We start from the raw sequence: 20,928 nt of genomic DNA, 5'->3' as shown, positions 1-20,928 counted from the left end.
CACATCTGATTAAAGTGCACATAATTCTTTCCTCAAAAATTAAAACTAGAATTACCATAGAGCCCAGCAAGTCCACTTCTGTACCTATTCCTGAAAGCACTGGAAGTAGGGACTCAATGTTCATAGTAACATCATTCACAGAAAGGACACAAGTGCCCCTCATCAGATGAACTATTACACAACAAAATACTGCATACACACACACACACACACACACACACACACACACACACACACAAAGAAAGAGAGAGAGAGAGAGAAGAGGAGAAGGAAAGAAAGGGAAAGGAAAAGGAATGACATATGCTTAATCCCTCTGGTTAGGTTACATTCCTTTGCTGAAGGGCATCTGGGTTCTTTCCAGCTTCTGGCTATTATAAATAAGGCTGCCATGAACATAGTGGAGCATGTGTCTTTGTTATATGATGGAGCATCTTTTGGGTATATGCCCAAGAGAGGTATAGCTGGATCCTCAGGCAGTTCAATGTCCAATTTTCTGAGGAACCTCCAGACTGATTTCCAGAATGGTTGTACCAGTCTGCAACCCCACCAACAATGAAGGAGTGTTCCTCTTTCTCCACATCCTCGTCAGCATTTGCTGTCACCTGAGTTTTTGATCTTAGCCATTCTCACTGGTGTGAGGTGAAATCTCAGGGTTGTTTTGATTTGCATTTCCCTTATGACTAAAGATGTTGAACATTTCTTTGGGTGTTTCTCAGCCATTTGGCATTCCTCAACTGTGAATTCTTTGTTTAGCTCTGAACCCCATTGTTTGTGGGGGGAGGAGGAAAGGTTTATTTGGCTTACACTTTTACATCGTAGTTCATCATCAAAGGAAGTCAGGACAGAAACTCAAACAGGACAGGACTGGTTGGGTTACAGACATGCCCTTAGTACACACCATTAATCCCAAATAATGGAGGTAAAGTTAGTTTGTAGAAGTTAGCAGCCATGTTTGAAAGTAACATCTAATTCAGGGGCAGACAAATTGAATCAGAGAAAGATTTAACAGAATAAATCAGAGATAGAATATACCCAACTCTCACAAGAACAAACGGAAAAGAGAGACTACTTAGGAGCAGCACAGAGTGAGTCAGGAGAAGAGGGCAGTTCAGTGAGTATAGTTCATGGAGTTCAGTTGAGTTGCTGTAGTTCCCTCCAGTTTATGGAATTCAGAGGCAGTTTTTCCAAGCAGAGCAATTCAGTGAGAAGCCAAGAGAAGGCAGTTTGAATCAGTCAGCTTGGAGAGGAGTTTGAGCCAGAGTAGCTGAGTTGAAACAGACAACCAGAGTTCAGAAAGAATTAGAAAGGCTGGGTTTATTCAGAAGTAGCCTCCGAGATGATAATTACTTCTGGGGAATGAAAGCAACATTTATACTATTAAGACTTTAAAAAAAAAATTCTAGGGTTAAGGGAGTATCTCAGTGGTAGAATGATTGCTTTGTCTATGCAAGGCCCTGGATCTAATCTCCAGTACTTAAGGAAAAGGAAGAGAGGTCAGCTGTAGTAGCACATACCTTTTATCTCAGCATATAGAGCTCTGTGAGTTCTAGGTCAGCTTGGTCTACATAGTGAGTTCCAGGAGAACTGAGGCTATACAGTTACAGTGAGATTCTGTCAAAAAAAAGTTAAAGAAAGAAGGAGGAAGAGAAGGAAAAGGAGAGAGGGAGGGAGGGATGAAGAGGGAAGGAAGAAAGGAAGGAAGGAAAAGAAAGTGACATTCTGATTTGGATATGGATAAAATTTGACATGCTAAATGAAATAAGCCATTCGCAAAATGGCAGATGCTGAATGATCACGACAGTCAATATGCCAAGAGAGGAGAAGTCTCACAAGGATCCACTCCTAGATGAAGAGCTACACACAATCAATGGCTTCTGAGAAAGGAAGGATTAGTTTATCTCCAGGATGAGCCCTCTGACAGGTTATCCAATCCTAAATGACCATCCCTAAACACATCTACATAAGAGCAACACAAACTGGACTTAGTAAGTTTTACATATATGTGTAGATATGTTTTATCTGTATATATAAGCATGTGTGTATGTTGCATGTACATATATCACAATAATAATTCAAGTAGAGGACATGAACTTGAGAGGGAGTAGGAGACATAGGTGAATACAGGAGAGAGATGGGTGAAACTGTGTAAATGTATGAAATTCATACTCATGCATGAAATTCTCAAAACAATCAATCAACTGGACTTTAAAAGACAGATGCTACTTGTCTCCACTTATGCAAGGTGCGGAGTAAAGACTTAAAGAGACAGATGCAAAATGGTGAATCCAGAGCCTGCAGGGAGGGCTGATAGGAACCTGCACAGGGAATACAGGTTTGTCCTGCAAGCTAAAAATTGTCCTTAGCATGTAAATATGCTTAACATTAATCGATTATGATTAAATAGATGGGACACTAAGCTTTATTTTACATGCATGTCGTCCAAGTTTAAACAAATAGCTGAAAATATACTGTTTTTATATAATCAATATTAAATATGTTTAATATCAACATTAAATACACAAGGACTCAAATTTACCGCAATAGTAAGATAAAAGGTATTCCTCTAAAGAGCCGTTATTCAGGAAAAGGTGCGGATCCTTTATCAAGCTGAATTTCTTCATGGACATAACTCCAAACATAGCCAGATAAGAGCAGACGGTCTTCTACAGGATGCGAGCTAGCTAGCCGATGAGAGCACTTTCACCATGTCATATGCCGCCAGAGAAGTTGGGGCTACAGAATACAAGCATATGTCAACACTTTCACCTTCCACTTTCTCAACAGTGCTGATCAGGCCAAGTTTCATTTCACTTATTGGGCCACTTTCCAAGGTGGTGGAGGAGGGTTGAGAGAGGGCTGAAGAAAGTATTAGGATCTAAGTTTCATATCTGCAAAAGGGAGCTGATGTTGCTTACCACTGGGTTTCAAAACCAAAGCTTCCCTAAATTGGCCAAGAGTTTTGAAGAAGGCTATACAGAGCCAGGGGTCAGCAGATGTTTTCTGCAAAGGGCCAGCCACAATGTTAGGCTTTGCAGGCCCACAGTCCCTGTTGCAACTCCTTACCTCTGCAGTGATCGCTCAAAAAGAGCCATCAGCAGCACAGGATAGGTGTGCATGGCTGTGTCTCAGTAAAGCTTTACTTAAAAAAGCGAAGCGAGTTGAATTTTTACTATCTCCTGATAAAAATCACTAAGAATTCTCCATTTTGATTTGGACATGGGTACTTGCTTAGGTTACCAACAACAACAACAAAAGACCACACACACACACACACACACACACACACACACACACACACACACACACGGACACAGACACAGACACAGACACACGTGCATGGGCACACATCCTCCCACATGGGCAAGCACACACCCCCACATGAGCACACACACATATCCACAATGGCACAAACACAAATACATACAGGCATGCACACGCACAGTTCAAACCAGTTTCCTTCCTTCTTTGCTACACAAGACCTTCTGTATGCCAGAAATGTCAGGACCCAGCACCACGGAGTTTAAAATCTCATCTGCTTTGACCTAAGAGCTCTTCAAGTAGGAAAACGAAGCTGCTTCTTCTGAGGCAAATCTGCTTTAAAATATTTCTCAAGAATTTTTGCATCCGCAGGCCAGATTCTTAACTCATACATTTCTGGGAAATGCTAGCTCAAATTGGCTGTGCGGTCCTTTGGCCCTAAACCACTAAGTTTTCCTAAATTCATTGGGATCAACAAAGGAAAAAGGATATTACTTTGATATTACTATAGCATAGGGCTCAGTGAGTTCACTGGGAACTTCTATACTTCTGTTTAGAAGTTGCCAAAGTCACCTTTCGTGCCCCTGCAAATGTCTCTGCTGGTAACCTAGGACTCACAGAGCTGAGCTAGGAACTTTTGGCTTAACTGATTGTCCCCAACAAAGAGAAATGTTTGAAATGAGTCAGCTACTTGAATAATCAAAAGTAAACAATACTCTATTTCTCAGCCTCGAGTGTGGCTATGTTATAGCTAATAAAATATAAAATATAAACACCCTCTCTATAATGTCAATTCTGGCTAAATACAGCTATAAATGTAATGTGATCCCACAAAATTTCATCTATTGTTTACTTGAATTTGTTTATGGTTTTTGTTCCGTTGTCCTGAAGCTTTAAAAAAAAATTAACCATCAATTGTTGGCCCTTCTATGAAGTCTTGGGTTCAATTACCAACCCTCTCACAGAAAACAATACATAATAAAAAATTTTAAAATCACGTTAAAGATACTCTTTGGTGTTAAGCTGCCGTTGAACCTAATTCCACTTGAAAAATCCCACCATTGGCTAGATGGCCTGTGGTGTCATCATGATTTGAACAAAGCTCAGTACTTCTGGTAGCTTTGAAATGCACCCAGAAATTCTAAGGTTGATAAGTTGACAGAAATATGAATACAGGGGCTTAGCTAGGTTAGATAGTAAATATAGCGAGTTCTATAATAGAGACGATGAGTATAGGGTTATTTAATACTCAATCCTCCAACTTTTCATGACAATATGCCTAAAATACTGTTGTCAAGCCACTGATACAACTCCAAACTTCTGCCTCCACCTTCCAAATTCAGGAGTTCTGGGCAGGCACCACTGTGCCTGGCCCCAACAGCTCTGCTTACTAGGCTTCCAAACAAACTCTTTGAAGTAACGAGAGTTTTTGTAGCTTCTTTTCCTCACTAAAAGGGTCACTTCTCTTCCTGTTCTATAAACAGCATCGAGGGCTTCAAGTCTTGAAAAATAGAACTCAGAGTACTGCCAGTGGGACAAGCTGTATACAAGTAAAAATTTTAAAGGCTGTGTAAACAGAAACCCATCTGGAGGAATGTTTTTCTCATCGACTCACTAAAAACTAGAATAGGATTTCCTGATAGAGATGTTCTGTTGGACTCTGCAAATCCCACCAGGTGGGAAAAAAGGCATCCCGGTCATTAAAGTAACTTTCACCTTAAAATAAAAAGCATTTAACTGAACTCAGCATGAGGGCATCTCTAGGAACCTTGCTGTTGAAGTTCCCTTCTCCTTCCTTCCTTCTTAGCACATGGATGCAGCTAAGGCAATGATAACATTTCGGTTTGCTGCCCAGACCAGTATCAGACATGAGTGTTGCCACAGTCATGGTAGTGATGTTGGGTCTCCACTTGGGGATTTGTATTCTAAGAAAGTCAAAATTGGAAAAGAACGTTAGTTCAGAGCCTTGGCAGCAGACCGCCGATTCACAAGGGTCCTTTCCTATTTTCGAAGATGCAGGAAGATAAAAACTAAGGCTCCCTAAGATAATACCAAAACTGATTTAGAATACTATGAAAATAATTGACTTGTTGGGACTAACACATTTTCAGACAGTGGAGCAATTTTAATTCCCGAGATTGTAACTTTAATCTAACCCAGAAGCATGGATTTATTGCATTGAACCACTGCTGGAGCAGACACTAGATCATGTGAAGAACGTGTATCTGTGTTACAATCCTGCAGGAACACTTGATTATGACTTGCTAAATTGTTCTGCTTCTGAGTCAACATTTTATAAACTTGATTTCATCTAAGAAAAAAATATTCTTAACCAAAGCCTAGGGAAAAGCCTCAACTGTATTTGAATTATTCAAAGAAGAAAACAATGTACACACACACATACGCACACACACACATACACACACACATACACACACACATACACACACACACACACATACACACACAATGGCCCACGGTGTATAGCTATACATATCTCCTCATTCTAAATGACAAATTTAAAAATGAGTATAGAATTGTTAATACTAAAACCAAGTGAAAGACCTGTATGACATGAACTCCAAGTCCCCGAAGAAAGAAATTGAAGAAAATATCAGAAGATGGGAAGATCTCTCCTGCTCATGTTTTGGTAGGATTAACATAGTAAACATGAACATCCTACCAAAAGCAATCTACAGAGTCCATGTGATCCCCATTAAAAGTCCAACACAATTCTTTACAGACCTTGAAAGAACAATTCTCAACTTCATATGGAAAAACAAACAAAAAAAAAAAAACCCAAATAGCTAAAATAATCTTGTACAATAAGAGAACATCTGGGGGAGTCACTGTCCCTGACCTCAAGCTCTATTACAGAGCAATAGTAATAAAGACTGCATGGGATTGGTGTAGAAACAGACAAATTGAACAATGGAATCAAATCAAAGACTCAGACATAAACCCACACATCTACAGACACTTGATTTTTGACAAAGAAGCCAAAACTACACAATGGAAAAGAGAGAGCATCTTCAACAAATAGTGCTGGTCTGACTGGATGTCTACAGGTAGAAGAATGCAGGAAGATCCATATTTATCACCCTGCACAAAACTCAAATCTAAGTGGATCAAAGATCTCAAAGTAAATCAGATACGCTAAATCAAATAGAAGACTACAGATTGGAGAAAGATCTTCAAAATGGGATACAGACCTAAAACAGAATTCTCAACAGAGGAGTCTCCAAGGCTGAGAAACACTTAAGGAAATGTTTGTTTGACATTCTTAGTCATCAGGGAAATGCAAATGAAAACCACTCTGGGATTCCACCTTAAGCCCATCAGATTGGCTAAGAGGAAAAACTCAAGAAGCTGCACGTGCTGGTGAGTCTGTGGAGCACGGGGAACACTCCTCCATTGCTGACAGGAGTGCAAACTTGTACAACTGCTCTGGAAATCAATTTGGCAGTTTCTCAGAAAATTAGGAATAGTTCTACTTCAAGACCCAGCTATACTACTCCTGGGCATATACCCAAAAGATGCTCCAACATATAACAAACACACATGCTCCACTATGTTCATAGCAGCCTTATTTATAATAGCCAGAAGCTGGAAAGAACCCAGATGTCCTTCAACAGAGTAATGGATACAGAAAATGTGGTACATTTACACAATGGAGTACTACTCAGGTATCAAAAACAAGGACATCATGAAATTTGCAGGTAAATGAGTGGAACTAGAAAATATCCTGAGTGAGGTAACTCAGACTGAAAAGGACATGCCTGGTATTCCTAACTGATAAGTGGACATCAATCATATAGTACAGAATAGCCATGCTACAATCATCAGACCAAAAGAAACCAACTGACAAGGAGTGCCCAAGGGAGAAGGGGAAATAACAGAGATATTGGAAGTGGATGGAGGGAGGGAACTGGATAGGAGAGGGGATGGTGAGAGGAATGGGTTTGGGTGAATCAGATGTAGGGAGGAGCAGAACAGAAATCAGTGATGGACAGAGGCGAGGGGCATCTCTAGGATATGCCAGAGAGCTGGGACAGAGGAGACCCCAGGAAGTCTATGGGGATGCCTATAGCTGAGACTCCTAGCAGTGAGGGATGTGGAGCCTGAAGTGGCCACCACCTGTAGCTAAGCAGGACCCAGTGGAGGGACAGGGACAGCAACCCACCCACAGAACCTTCAAGCCAAATGTGCTCTGCCTACAAGACATGCAGGAACAAAGATAGAGCAGAGGTGGAAGGAATGGCCAGCCAATGACTGATCCAAATTGAGACCCGTCCCACGGACGAGAACCAATCCCTGACACGATTAGTGACTCTCTGCTCCGCTTGCAGACAGGAGCCTAGCACAACTGTCCTCTGAGAGGCTCCACCCAGAAGCTGACGGAAACAGATGTGGAGACTCACAGGCAAACATTAGACATTGACTGGAGCTCAGGGAGTCTTAGGATGAGTTGGGGGATGGATCAAGGGACCCGAAGGGAACAGAGACTCCACAAGACCAACAGAGTACACCAACCCGGACTCTTGGGGCCCCCAGAGACTGAACAACCAACCAAAGAGCAAGCATGGGCTGGACATAGGCCATCTTCCAACATACACAGGTATGCAGTGTATGTTCATCTTGGGCTTCATAGAAGTCCCCCAACTACTGAATCTGTTGCCTGCCTGTGGATCCCATTCCCTTAAGTGGACTACCTTGTCTTGATCGGCAGGAGAGGACACACACAGCCCTGCAGTGGCTTGATGTTCCAGGATTGGGCAATACCCAGGATGGATTGGGAAAGGGCCAAGTGACAGGGGGTACTGGGAGGAGGGAGGGGCTGCAATCAGGATATAATATTCATTTCACATGAATATATAAATAAATTAATGGTAAGAAAGTAAAATGGCCCCGTGTGTACAGATATTCACAGCTCGTCCTTCTTACAGAGAAACACGCAGAACAGAGATTGTTAATATTAAGCAAAGCACTAATCTCCTTTGCCTGTATTATCAGCCCTGCCCGTCACGAAGTCCCATAGAACAAAAACCATTGCTATGCCCACTTCACAGATGAAGACGCAGACATTTAGAAGCATTTGGTCAATTTCACTCGGGTCAGTCTTGCAGCCAATGTTGAGACCTAAATCTGCTTGATGCCAAAATCAGGTCGTTACTGCTGTGATCTTTAACATCTAAGGAGCAAGTAGAACTGTCAGAAGTGAGAGCAAGGGAGAGCAGGAGAGGGCGAACAGAAGGCCCGAGAAGGTAGAAGTTCCAGGCATGAGGTGCTTCGGTCCCATGGGGACGGGATCAGTAGGACCTGCAGTGCTTTTCCCCTTTGTATCCTTGCTGTTTTATTTCTGATAAGAGTTATTAAGAAAAGTTAATTAACTCTAAATTCTTTCTCCTCTCCACTTTTTTGAAACCTCTTTTTAAAAAGTATTTCTTGACTATCTCTTCTAGCTGGGCTGCCTTGTCTGGCCTCAGCGCAAGAGGATGCAAATAGCCTCACAAAAACTTGATGTGCCAGGGTGGCGGGATAGCCCAGGAGGCCCCCACCCACTCAGAGAAGAAGAGGAGGGGCTTTGGGGAGGAGCTAAGTGACCCAGAGGGGGCAGTGAACAGGATGTAAAGTGAATAATTAAAAAAAAATAAAAAACAAAGCAATACTTCTTGAATATCAATTGTCTGCCAGATCCTCGTCATTTAAACATCATATCTCTGTTATAAATTAAATTAAATTAAATTAATTCACTGCAATTAAGAGAAAAATATCTAACTATTCACACATAGTAAGATAGCAAGACACTGAGCCAAACGGCAACAGACGAACTGGCGTGGTTTTAAGAATATGGAGTGAGAGCACCAGAGTCAGTGTTGCCAGACTTTGCCACCACCCTGGTCATTGAGTCTCTGGGTTGGGAAGCAAGGCAGAAGGATGCCAGTCTAAGCCAGCATCCCAGTAACTCCCCATTTACCCCATGGGTGGTGGCCTCTTGGTTTTGGGACTTATGAGAAAAAGTTGAAACAGTATCTATCTTTGTACACAGACCTGGGCACTCTACCTGTATGTTTTAAATACTCCATAAAAAAAAAATACAATAGATTTGACAAATAGACCACAAATGAAATGAGGGAATGTTCTTTGTTATACTATACAAAGGAATATCCATCTATCCCCCCCCCAAAAAAAAACAACTGTCTTTAATGTATCTGCATCTAGAAATCTTTGAAACTCTATGACCAATCTGTGTCAAGCAACAGCAATAAAAACTGCAGTCATCTATACGTCTAATAGAAGACACAGTCATGGAGAAGAAATTCAAGAAGGCAGGCAGACCAGATTACTCATGCCCTCGCTTCCAAGCATGTTCCGTTTCACAGAGATTGGGACTTTCAAGATTTGTCACGCCCATAAGGAAGCCTTCCTCTCAGAACGAGCATCTTGCTCACTTCAGCCAAAAGGCACTGACCACTGCCTTCAAGACATGGCTGAAATGTGGAGAGCTCTTGTGCATCTCAAGTTGCAAGACCCTGAGACCCTAAACAGTCGTCACTGATAATCAGACCACTCAAGGACAAGAAGGACAAACAACCCAGTGTCCTCTTTAATGCCTTACTTCTCAGTTACAATGCAAAGCAGTGTGATGTAATACAAACAGAAATGGGTGTTGGATCGTGTCAAACTGACATTGTATTTTAGTAGTCATACTGATTAAGGATGTGTGCGTCTCTCAGATGTGCCTGCCCCTTATCTCAATAGCCACTGGCAGCCCTGGAGCCACTCTATTCTCAAATGGAGAGGACAAGGCTTAACCCAAAGGGGCAGGAGTCCGTGTTCGGTCCTAGAACATCTGAACAGGCCAGGAGAGAAGGCAGGGAACACAGGGCCCTGGGAACAGTGGGTTATAATGACTGTGAGTCTCCACGTGGTCTTCATAGGGAACAATGGTACCCAGGTCAAAGGACAGAGAGGGGAGGTGGAGACCAACAGAACTGTGAGAATGCTCTAAATTTGGATGGCAGAGGCATGGCTACAGCTTGGCCACAGGAAAGTCAAGAAAGGGCCAAATGAAAGATTTGCTGAGCTGTGTCCTCTATACCTTTAACTCCCAGCCCAATTTACAACATATTTATTTTTACATTCATGAGGGAGCATGCGTGCCACAGCACACATATGGAGGTCAGAACACATCTTTCGGGAGTCAGTCCTCTCCTTCCACCATGGGAGTCCCCAGAATCAGACTCAGGTCATCAGGCTGGGAGAGAGATACATTTACCTACCACTGAGCCCCCTCGCCAGCCCACCACACACTCTCAGATGAGAAGTAAAAGAGAAAGAAAACCAAGAATTAAAGAGGGGGGCGAGTCAGTGTACTAAATTAGTATTCCCATTTTACAGACAGTGAAACTAAGGCCTAGAGGTTCTAGTTTGCTTTTTGTTGCTGTGATTAAAGACCATGAACAAAACCAACTCAGGGTAGAAAAGTGGTTATCTCATCTTACAGCCTATAGCTCATCATCAAGGGAAACCAAGGCAGGAACCGGAAGACGGAACCAGGCAAAGACCGTGGAGGAAGGCTGCTTATTGGTCTGCTCTCAGACTTGCTTTTAGGACCACTGGGCTGAGGGGTGCTGCAAACAAAGGGATGAGCCCTCCCATGCTCAGCCACTAATCAGGAAATTGTCCAATAAACTTGCCTAAAGGCTAATTGGATGAAGGCATTTTCTCAACTGACGTCTCCTTTTCCAAATGCACAAGATCCCCCCATGTCAACCCCACGGAACTGGCCACCTAGTTAGGATTCCAACACAGGCAGCTGCTTCTAACCAGGATCCAACCAGCTGCATCCGAAAACAGGCCAGACCAATGGGTGGAAAAAGCTGACCTGACGCTCAAGGGAGCAGTTTTAAAAACAACACCAACAGAACCCTTCAGTAATCCAGGAAAATGTTTCTATTTCCCCTTAAACCTTCGAGGCTACCCTCCTGTAGCTGGGAGTTGTGGGGGAGGGGAGGTGTGTGCCACCACTGCCCAGCTCACAGTTTTCTTTTGAATATTCCCCATTGTGAGTTTTCCCAGTTGGGTTTTCCTCTCTGTGTTATCTTTTCTGTAGCTTTGGTGCTGTCCGTGTAGATCTAGTTGAAAGAGCAACACAGAGTCAGTATGTCTGTCACACGCCAGCAATAGCAAATAGGAGAAGTGGAGAGAGAGAAAACGAAGTCATTTATTTGGGGCCTATCTACTTCCTCCTCTCCGTAACAGTTCTAAAGGCTACCAAATACACATTACAACATGTGGCCAAAGAGAGACTCAGTGTGTGCACACAAAAATAATTGCTTCAACTGTACGTTACATTGTATGTAACTAACTGGCCGCTCACTCAACCACTATTTTTGTAACCACATAGAAGTCGTTTAATATATATGCCTCAGATTTCTCATCTATAAAACATGAGTATGATTAAAATACCCATTTTACAGATTATGTGAGAAAAAGAGACAACTCTTGTTTTCTCACATAATCTGTAAAATGGGTATTTTAATCATACTCATGTTTTAGTTGATTGTAACTTATAAACAGACTGTATTTCAAGTTATTTGACAAGACAATTACCAAAAGCTGGAGCACATTTTCCTGGAGGAGCAACGGTAACTAACAGTGGCTGGGTTTGCTGGCACGAAGTCTAGCCTTAGGGTCAACTACAGAGCTAATGATGTCCTAGAACACAGGTAGTTCTTGTGCTAGAACAGGGAGCTGTATCTATGGTCCACCATGGGTAGGAGAGAGTGGGAATCCTCTGTTTCAAGAGCAAGGGCACCTTCGGTCCACGCTTCTCTGTAACAGCCATGGCTTTGCATCTCTTAGGGCAGTCTGAAGTGAAAGGGGCCGCAGGCCCTGTGGCAGGGGCTTCTTGAAGTGGATAACAGACTCAGCAACAGGAGAGAGAAGTAGAGAAAGAACGTCAGGAGCAAAGGACACAAACGGAGCTCTTAGAACTCTTAGTCTGGGGAGTAGGATGAAGACTGAAAGCTACTGCTGTGTAGAGCTGCCAGCCTACAGCGTCTACCCTAACCTCGGCTTAACAGATACTTCATATGCTCAAAGTACCCTTGAATCAACACTATGTTGTGTATAGACTGACAGCATGACCACTTTTTGGAGGAGAGAGAGAGAGAGAGAGAGAGAGAGAGAGAGAGAGAGAGAGAGAGAGAGAGCGCCATAGATGTCTGGAAAGGTCTAGAGCAGAGAGAGAAAGTAGTGGACTGAACATGGCCAGGAGAAAGGCAGGAGCAGAGCAGAAAGATGGGGGATGGGGAAAACAGAGAGAGGAAGACAAGGAGAACGGAAGCAAAGGAGGGAGCATAGTTGAAATAACAGGGCTACAAGGAGAAGGAGGAGCTTGGGGGAGGGAAATGTGAGCTTCAGGGAGTTTAGGGTAGGAGAGGAGCTAAGAGCTAGGCTCTAGCAAAGGCCTTCAAGTGCATACCACATAGACTTTGGTATGCTAGTGGCCATCAGAGGTAGCCTTCTGTCCCTCTGACACTGATGAGGGAAATGACTCCTTTTGGGAAAGCGGAACCAGCTTCACAAGTTCCTAAAGATGCTGCCTTTTGTCTAGCTGCCAGGATTTGGGGAAATGGAGTTTCCTTTGGACCTAACATGCTGCATTTGCTATCAAACTCCATGTTGTACCAGAGGACAATTATATGCTTAGAACTATCAGGATTAGTATATACCTGACAGTGGAACCACATCAAATATTCTATGAATGAATGAATAATTCTACAGAGACAGTGAAATCAGACATCATAGAAAGAACACGTGGCGTTCATTTTAACCGAAACACAGCATCTTACCTTGTAGGAGACGCCAATATCCATCAATAAAGGACAGTGATATATATAAAGAAAATACTTTTTTACACATACATATGAATGTATTCAAGTATATTGAGTAATAAAGGCAAGCTGCCAAGTACTATATACTTCAAGGCATGTAATATAGCCCTGCATGAGCATAGTTTGGGCATTTCAGCCATTTTGAAGCATACAGTTTAATGACATTAAAGGCATTTATATCACAGTGCAGCCATCACTGATACACAGCTCCAGAACCCTGTCCGTCTTTCCAGAGCAAAACTTCATACTCACCAAACACTGACGTCCAAACTCTCCCTGTCTCAAAACAATGACTTTTTTTTTTAACCTTTGAACCGTTGGCTTTATTTTTAAAATACAAATATTTTCACATTTTGGATTATTGGAGCATCACACAACAAAGAAATATACATCACATTAGTAACTGAAAGACATCAACTCTATCTATTAATTTAGTACTACAGTATATAGGGTGAATTAAAATTTTCATATCATCAACACTTCAGAAAAACAAGTTATTTTGAACATGCTACTGTATAATTAAAATTAAAGCAACCAGTTTTCTTTTTCTTTCTTCTTTTCTTTCTTTCTTTTTGCTGTTGTTGTTGTTGCTTTTGTTGTTGTTGCTGTTGTTGTTGTTGCTGTTGTTGTTGTTGTTGCTGTTGTTGTTTTTGTTGTTGTTGTTTTTGTTGTTTTTGTTGTTGTTGCTCTTGTTGTTGTCATCAGAGACAAGGTTTCCCCGGCTGTCCTGGAACTTGCTCTGTAGACCAGGCTGGCCCCACCTCAGAGATCCACCTGCCTCTGCTATCCGAGTGCTGGGATTGAAGGTGTAAGCCACCACTGCACAGCAAAGCAACCAGTTTTCAACAGCAAACAGCACTCACTTAAAACAAACCTCAAAACGATGGCGGATTGGTGCAAACATTCCACATCTGAAAAAAAAATGCACTTCTTTTGAATCATAACACTTTTCAAAATATAATCTTACTTTTTAAAGGAACACTGTTGGCACTGTGACTGGAGCCAGGCTTTCAGGGCTTACCTTAGGTGGTGAGGTTTCAAGGTGGCAAGCTCCTGGTAGGCAGACAGAATGGGATAGAATAACAGGATAATGTGTCAAGTTCCAGAGGCAATGAGGCCAGCTCTCCATTAATAGTTACACATCAGAACAGGAATAAGAAGCCAAGTATTTTGAAATGTGTATGTATCATGGAGTTGAAACTTCTATCAAGGACAAGGAAAAACACACTTAGGCATGTCAGTCTTGCAGAGCTCATCTGGCATATACTACTGCATTTCCCTCAGGGCTGCTACCTAGACTGTGGGAATTTTAGAAATGCTGGTGTCTTTTGAAACAAGAATAAGTGCTTTTATAAAATTAAGAGAACGACATAGAGAAACTATTCCTACACAAGACGCCCACACTGGATTAGCTGGTATCAGGACTAATTTTAGAAAAGATAAATCCACCTCACCATTTTAGGTATATACAGTTTGATAATAAAGTGATACCGTGATAGTCGGACCAACAAACAGGTTCTGTAGGTTCTGTGGAAATAATACCAGACTGTTTCTGAAACCGGAAATTCCACCACACACTATCAGACTGAGTATCCTTCTCACTGCCATCAGTTTATGCAATTGATTAATCATTGTCGATGGGTTTTTTCCCTACGTCCTAATCATTCTCACACCCAATAATTGCTATGTTGATACACAGTGACTGGGAAAGCACCTCAGAACGGAAGTGTCACTATGCTAATACATCCCGAATGCCTCACTCTTCCAGACCCTTCCCTCCTTCCCTCTTCCTAGTTCTGAGCTACCAATGAGGACCTAGAGAGAGAACCATTTCATGTACACAGATGTATGTTAGTTTGCTCAGATGACACACCACACATACTATAGATGCCTAGGTCCTAGTTGACAGGGGAGAACAAGCCAGAGGCAGGGAGCATCAGGTTAGGTAAGTGTAAGGTAAGCAAGCATGTTGTAAAGGAAGAGATTGCCATGAGTAACCAGGACACCAATTTAAGGGCAACAGTGATCATTGGCAAGAGGAATCGAGATGCAACTGATGACCAGAGATGGGGGAAATACCATCTAGTGCCCAGCACTGCGCAGTATAACAAGGACTGGGTGTGGAGCCACTCTCAAGACTAAGACAAGAACGTGACATAAATCTTCTCAGAATGCTTTGGGCTTGATTTATGTTCCTGAAATGAAGTTAGACTTAGGATGTCTCTGTCTGAGAATGTTCATCTACTCTCCCCCAAGAATGCAAGTAGAAAGTAAGAATGGGGAATGTGTTGTAAGAACAGAGGCTGCAAACATGGGTAGCAAGCAGTAAATGCAAGCTTAAGAAATTTTGAGATACATGTGCAGGGGGATTGCATCATCTCGGGGAAATGTGTCCAGGGCAAGAATGCAATGAAGACATTTGAAACCTAAATCATTCTATTGGGAGAGCCTCCAGCAAGAGGAAAGTTATCTGTATAATCAGGGAAAACAACAACAGAAACAGTAACAATCACTTGAGTGTTCACAATGCAGCAGGCATTATTCTAACAACGAGACATACATTAGCACGCTAATCATTTTTTTTTGGTCTTTTCAATTTTATTTATTAAAAGATCTAACATACTAATCTTAATCTATTCATACTCTGTAAATGTTTTGTAAGTATTCAATGTATTTTGATCATATCAACCTTTCCAACTCCTCCCAGACCTCCATCACCGTGTCCTCCTCCCTATGTCACGGTTCTCTTTTTTTATTTTAACAACACATTGTATAAAAGCAATGCTGTCCTTATGGGCATGGCTATAGGACATTCTGTTATAGCATGGACAACCTGCCAGGGACCACATCCCTGAAGAAAACTATCCTAGCAGCCATCAACACTTGAAGCTTCTTCCCTTAGAGTTGGACTTCATAAGCCATTCCCAAATCTATGCTTGGAATTTTGACAGGTTTACTCTTATGCAAATCTTGTGTAGGTAGCCACAACCAATGAGAGTTTATGAGCACAGGAGAAATTGTTCTAATTGTTCTAGGGCAGGCTGTCCCAACCTTTGGCTCTTACAATCTTTCAGTCTCTTCTTCCACAATGTTCTCTGAGCCCTGTGGAAAGGAGGTGTAATATAGATGTTCTATTTAGGACTGAGCACTCTGCCATTCCACTTTGGCCAGCTAAGAGTCTCTGCATTGTTGCTTCAAAAAGAAGTTTCTCTCATGAGGATGGAGAGCTATGTTCATTTATATAAAGGAAGACATATATTTAGAAGGCACTTAAATATTGTCTACTTACCAAAATCATAGTAGTAGGTTTTTCCCTGGGTTCATGGCCAAGTTTACATTACTAGGCATGAGTGTGGGATGATGTCACAGGTGAGGCAGGTACAGGATATAAGGAGGCCTGTCATTGGATGAGAAGGAAGGATGGGCAGGAGAAAAGTTTGAAGGAAGAGGAGGAGACTGGAAGGGAAAGGAAAAGAGACAGGAGGGAGAGGGAGAGGGAGAGAAGCCATGGGGTGACGTTAGGATTCTGCTTTGTGTATTTACAAGTTGTTATTAATGTTCTTAAGGGATGGATAGTACTGGGCTTTGTATGTTTAGGTGGGTAATTATATCTTATCAATTGGGTCAAAGATTATTGTGCTGTGTGTTCTTTTATGTGACGGTTTGAGTGTAGGAAAGTGTGCGGTGGCAGGAGACACTGGGCCGCCACGGAGTTGGAATGTGTTTCCGCCAAGATATCTAACAGATATCCTGGGGCACTGAGGTGCTGGGCCTAGCAAGACAAAAGACAACCATACTTTTTTATTTTTTATATTTTACAACAACACATGGGTCTACTCCTGTGGAGTAACACTTAAGTCTAATCAGAAAGCACATGACTATCCCTGTGACATTCATGCCCCAATTTTACCACTAACCGCATCTTGCAAGGTTGAAGCTTGCAGAGTTCACAGCTGAGGAAGATTTTTGGTCACTTTTCTCCCTCTGCAGACTACACAGTGCCTTCCATACTAGGAAGCTAGACAGTAGGGAGGAAGCTTCTAGGTTGATACTTTCATTCCTGTGATGGATAGTTTTTCTGGGTATAGTAGTATGGTTAACTATCAGGTGGTCTTTAAGGACATATTTTAAATTGTCCTTTTGGGCTTTTTCCAAGTCACTGTCATTGGTCACTATTACTACAGGAGTCTCACTTTTTTGAAGAGCCATTATGTCTTAACTTTGCATCTTGTTGACATTTTTACATTAAAATATGTACATCTTGAGATAATTTGCTGAGACTTTTTGGCACATCTAAGTTCAGTTCTTTCAGTGCTTACTATTACCACTATTCAAAAATCTTGGCTGGGCTCAGGGTTAATTGAAGTTCAGTTATAGAAAGATTTGGTATTGATTCACAAATGGAATAGTCGAAAGTAATGTTGGCCTGGTGAGAGTGGGGACCTGTGGCATAGCCACTGTCCTCTTTAACTAGAGTCAATGCAAGCATAGGTAGTATTACCCTAAGACAGTTATTCAATATATTGTCTGATCATCAGAGCCTGGGTCAAAGTGTACTCTGGGAGTGTTTGTTGAATGCAGAGATCTCTAACTTCATGTATTGGTGTATATTCAGAGTTGTGGATGAGGGTTCCAGGTGTGGATGAATCATGTACCCACTTCCCTAGTCAATGAGTATGTCTAGTGCCAAAGATGCATACTGAAAGAGGTGAGGGTATTGTATTCCTCTGGCTTCACTAGACTTATTACACACTAGCGAGGAATATTATCATAGAGAAGGGTTTATCTGGAAATCTCTTCCTCTCACCTGTATGACTACAGTGAGCATATTGAGTGGTCAAATTATGCACTGGAAGAAGAGAGTTCTGGGACCTCTTACCAGTCTCCATCAGGAAGAGGGCAGAAGTATGCACATAACTCAGAGTCCAAAGATTCCTGGCCTGACCCCACCAGAAGCTAGAGGTGTTGCAGTAGTGTGGGTCAGAGGCTGAAGGTCCAGGGACTGTTCACATGTTTGTACATGGAACTAGGATGGTGTTGGGAAGTGTCTAGTCACAAATCTTCACAATAGTCCTAAAAGTTCCATCATCATTCTCTGTTTATAAGACATACATCAGTAAAAGTGAGGCTATGTTCTTATCTTCCATCACTGTACAAAGAACAAAAGCACACTGGATTGTTGAGTACGTCTTTTCTCCTCATTATGGATATATAATCTATTATTGGATAACGTGGATCTATTAGATTCATAACAACAAATGTACAATGTACAGGAGACAGTTCACATTAACCTTTCTCCAATTACACCAATCCCTAGAAATTATCTGATTAGGAATCTCAATTCTCTGGAATGCTTACTAGTGAGCAGAGTCTCTTAGGCACCAGAAGGGAATATTCACCAGCATGATGTTAACACTCTAGATTACACATCTGTATTTTGCGAGTTTTATTACCATAACTCGATCACATAGAGCTTTCAAAGAGGAAACCATCTGAAATTACAAACTAACGAATGACCTCATGAGTGCTGTCAGTGGGCTGAGGTAACTTCTGAAGTGGAAACTTAAGACTTCTTTGGAAAGTTGGTTGTGTTGGATGGTGTTTTGCTGGGGCAAACAGGTGAAGGAGTGTTTTCCTGAAGTGGACATAAGTGAAGGACTAAGGCAGACTCATGAAGGAACATTTGGCTGAAGCAGACACAGGAGAGAGGATGTTCTGCTAAGCAAGCACATGAAAGGACACGTGAGGAACGATTCTTTGCTAATGACACCCATGTATTAGTCTGCCTCACATTGACTAGTTGAACTCCATTTGGCAGGATTCCATAGAAAGAAACTTGCCAAAAAATACTCCTGGTGGTATATTGCTGCTTCTTGTCACTTTCATGGGTTTCAGCTGATTGGCAGAATGATGTCAGCTGAGACAGGTGCACATGCTGAAACAAGACATGTGTTTACGTAAGACACGTGGAAGACACGTGATGTATGAAGGGAAACAGTGACTGTCAGCCACCCAGTCACAATGCCTCTCCAACAGCACATAAAATCTAACTTGGAACCACTAGTAAGAACTCACAAACCTAGTTTACCTGCCTGTCTACCTATCAATCAGGCAACCCACCCACCACCTGATCACGGATTCTGACTCAGAACCTAGGGACCCCCACCCCATTCAGGTTGCACAACCATCTAAAGAGAGACCCTCTGAATAAAAACCTAAATAAAACAAAACTCAAAGTTAAAAACTCATGAAGTCAAAGAAAAAACTCAAAAGAAAGTTTCACCAACATACTGGATCGTGTGAAAGAGAGAATATTAAAAGTATCAGAAGTAAGGTAGAGGAAATGGAGAAAATTGATCACTCAATAAAACAATATGTTAAAGCTAAGAAAAAACAAACAAAAAAACAGGAAGGTCACATACAGGCATTAGGGATACTATTAAAAGTCCAAATCTATGAACAATAGGCATAGAAAATAGAGAAGAAATCTAGATCAAAACACTGGGTGGTGGCAATGCACACCTTCAAACATAGTACTTGAAGGCAGAGGCAGGTGGATCTTTGAATTCAATGTCAGCCTGGTATACAGAGTGAGTTCCTGGACAGCCAAGGTACCCTGTCTAGAAAAAGAAGAAGGGGGAGAAAGAGGAGGAGTAAGAGGAAAAGGAGGGAAGGAAGGAAGGAAACCCAGATTAAAAGCATAGAAAATATTTTTTATAAAATAGAAGAAAATTCTCCAAATCTAGGATGGTTTGTATATGCTTGGCCCAGAGAGTGGCACTGTTAGGAGGTGTGGCCTTTTTGGAGTAGGTGTGTCACTGGGGGTGTGGGCTGTAAGACCCTCATTCTAGCTACCTGGAAGTCAGTCTTCCACTAGCAGCCTTCAGATGAAGATGTAGAACTCTCAGCTCCTCCTGCACCATGCCTGCCTAGATGCTGCCCTGTTCTCACCTTGATTAAGATAGACTGAACCTCTGAACCTATAAGCCAGCCCAAATAAATGTTGTCCTTTATAAGAGTTGCATTGGTCATGGTATCTGTTCACAGCAATAAAACCCTAACTAAGACACTAAAAAAATATAGAGCTATCAATGTACAAGAGGTATACAGAACGTCAAAAAGACAGGACCATAGAAGTAATTTCCCATTCTATATAATAATCAAAACACTACGTGTACAGAACAAAGAAAGGATATTGAACAAAGAAAGGATATTGAACAACTAAATCACATATAAAACCTGGCCCATCAGAATATAGACTGAATTTTCAATGGAGATTTTGAAACCCAGAAAGTCCTATACTGATACACTATAAGGTTGAAATGACCACAGGTGCTAACCCAGATTATTATACACAATAAAACAAGTAGTTATAACCAAAAAAGAAAGAAAAATTCTATACAATAAAAAGAGATTTAAAACTTACGTCCACTAAGTCAACTACAAGGAATATTTCAATCTGAAGAGAAGATGAAAAATACCCAATAGGACAGAAGGAATAATCTCAGAACAATTAACTAAAAGAGGTCTAAGGAGACAACCTCACAACAATAAAATAACAGAAATTAACATTGTTCAATGGTATCTCTCAATATTAGTACTACTGATTTCTCAATAAAAAAGACACAGATTAACAAATTCAATTAGATAAGAATCAATCCTTTTGCTTCCCCTAAGAAATACACATCACCATCAACAATGGACCCCCACCTCAGAGTTAAATGAAGGGGGAAAAGTACCCCAAGCAAATAGACTAAAGAAACAGATA

Source organism: Rattus rattus, chromosome 18, assembly GCF_011064425.1.
Source record: "Rattus rattus isolate New Zealand chromosome 18, Rrattus_CSIRO_v1, whole genome shotgun sequence".
NCBI lineage: Eukaryota > Metazoa > Chordata > Mammalia > Rodentia > Muridae > Rattus > Rattus rattus.
Note: the sequence above shows the minus strand (reverse complement) of the source record.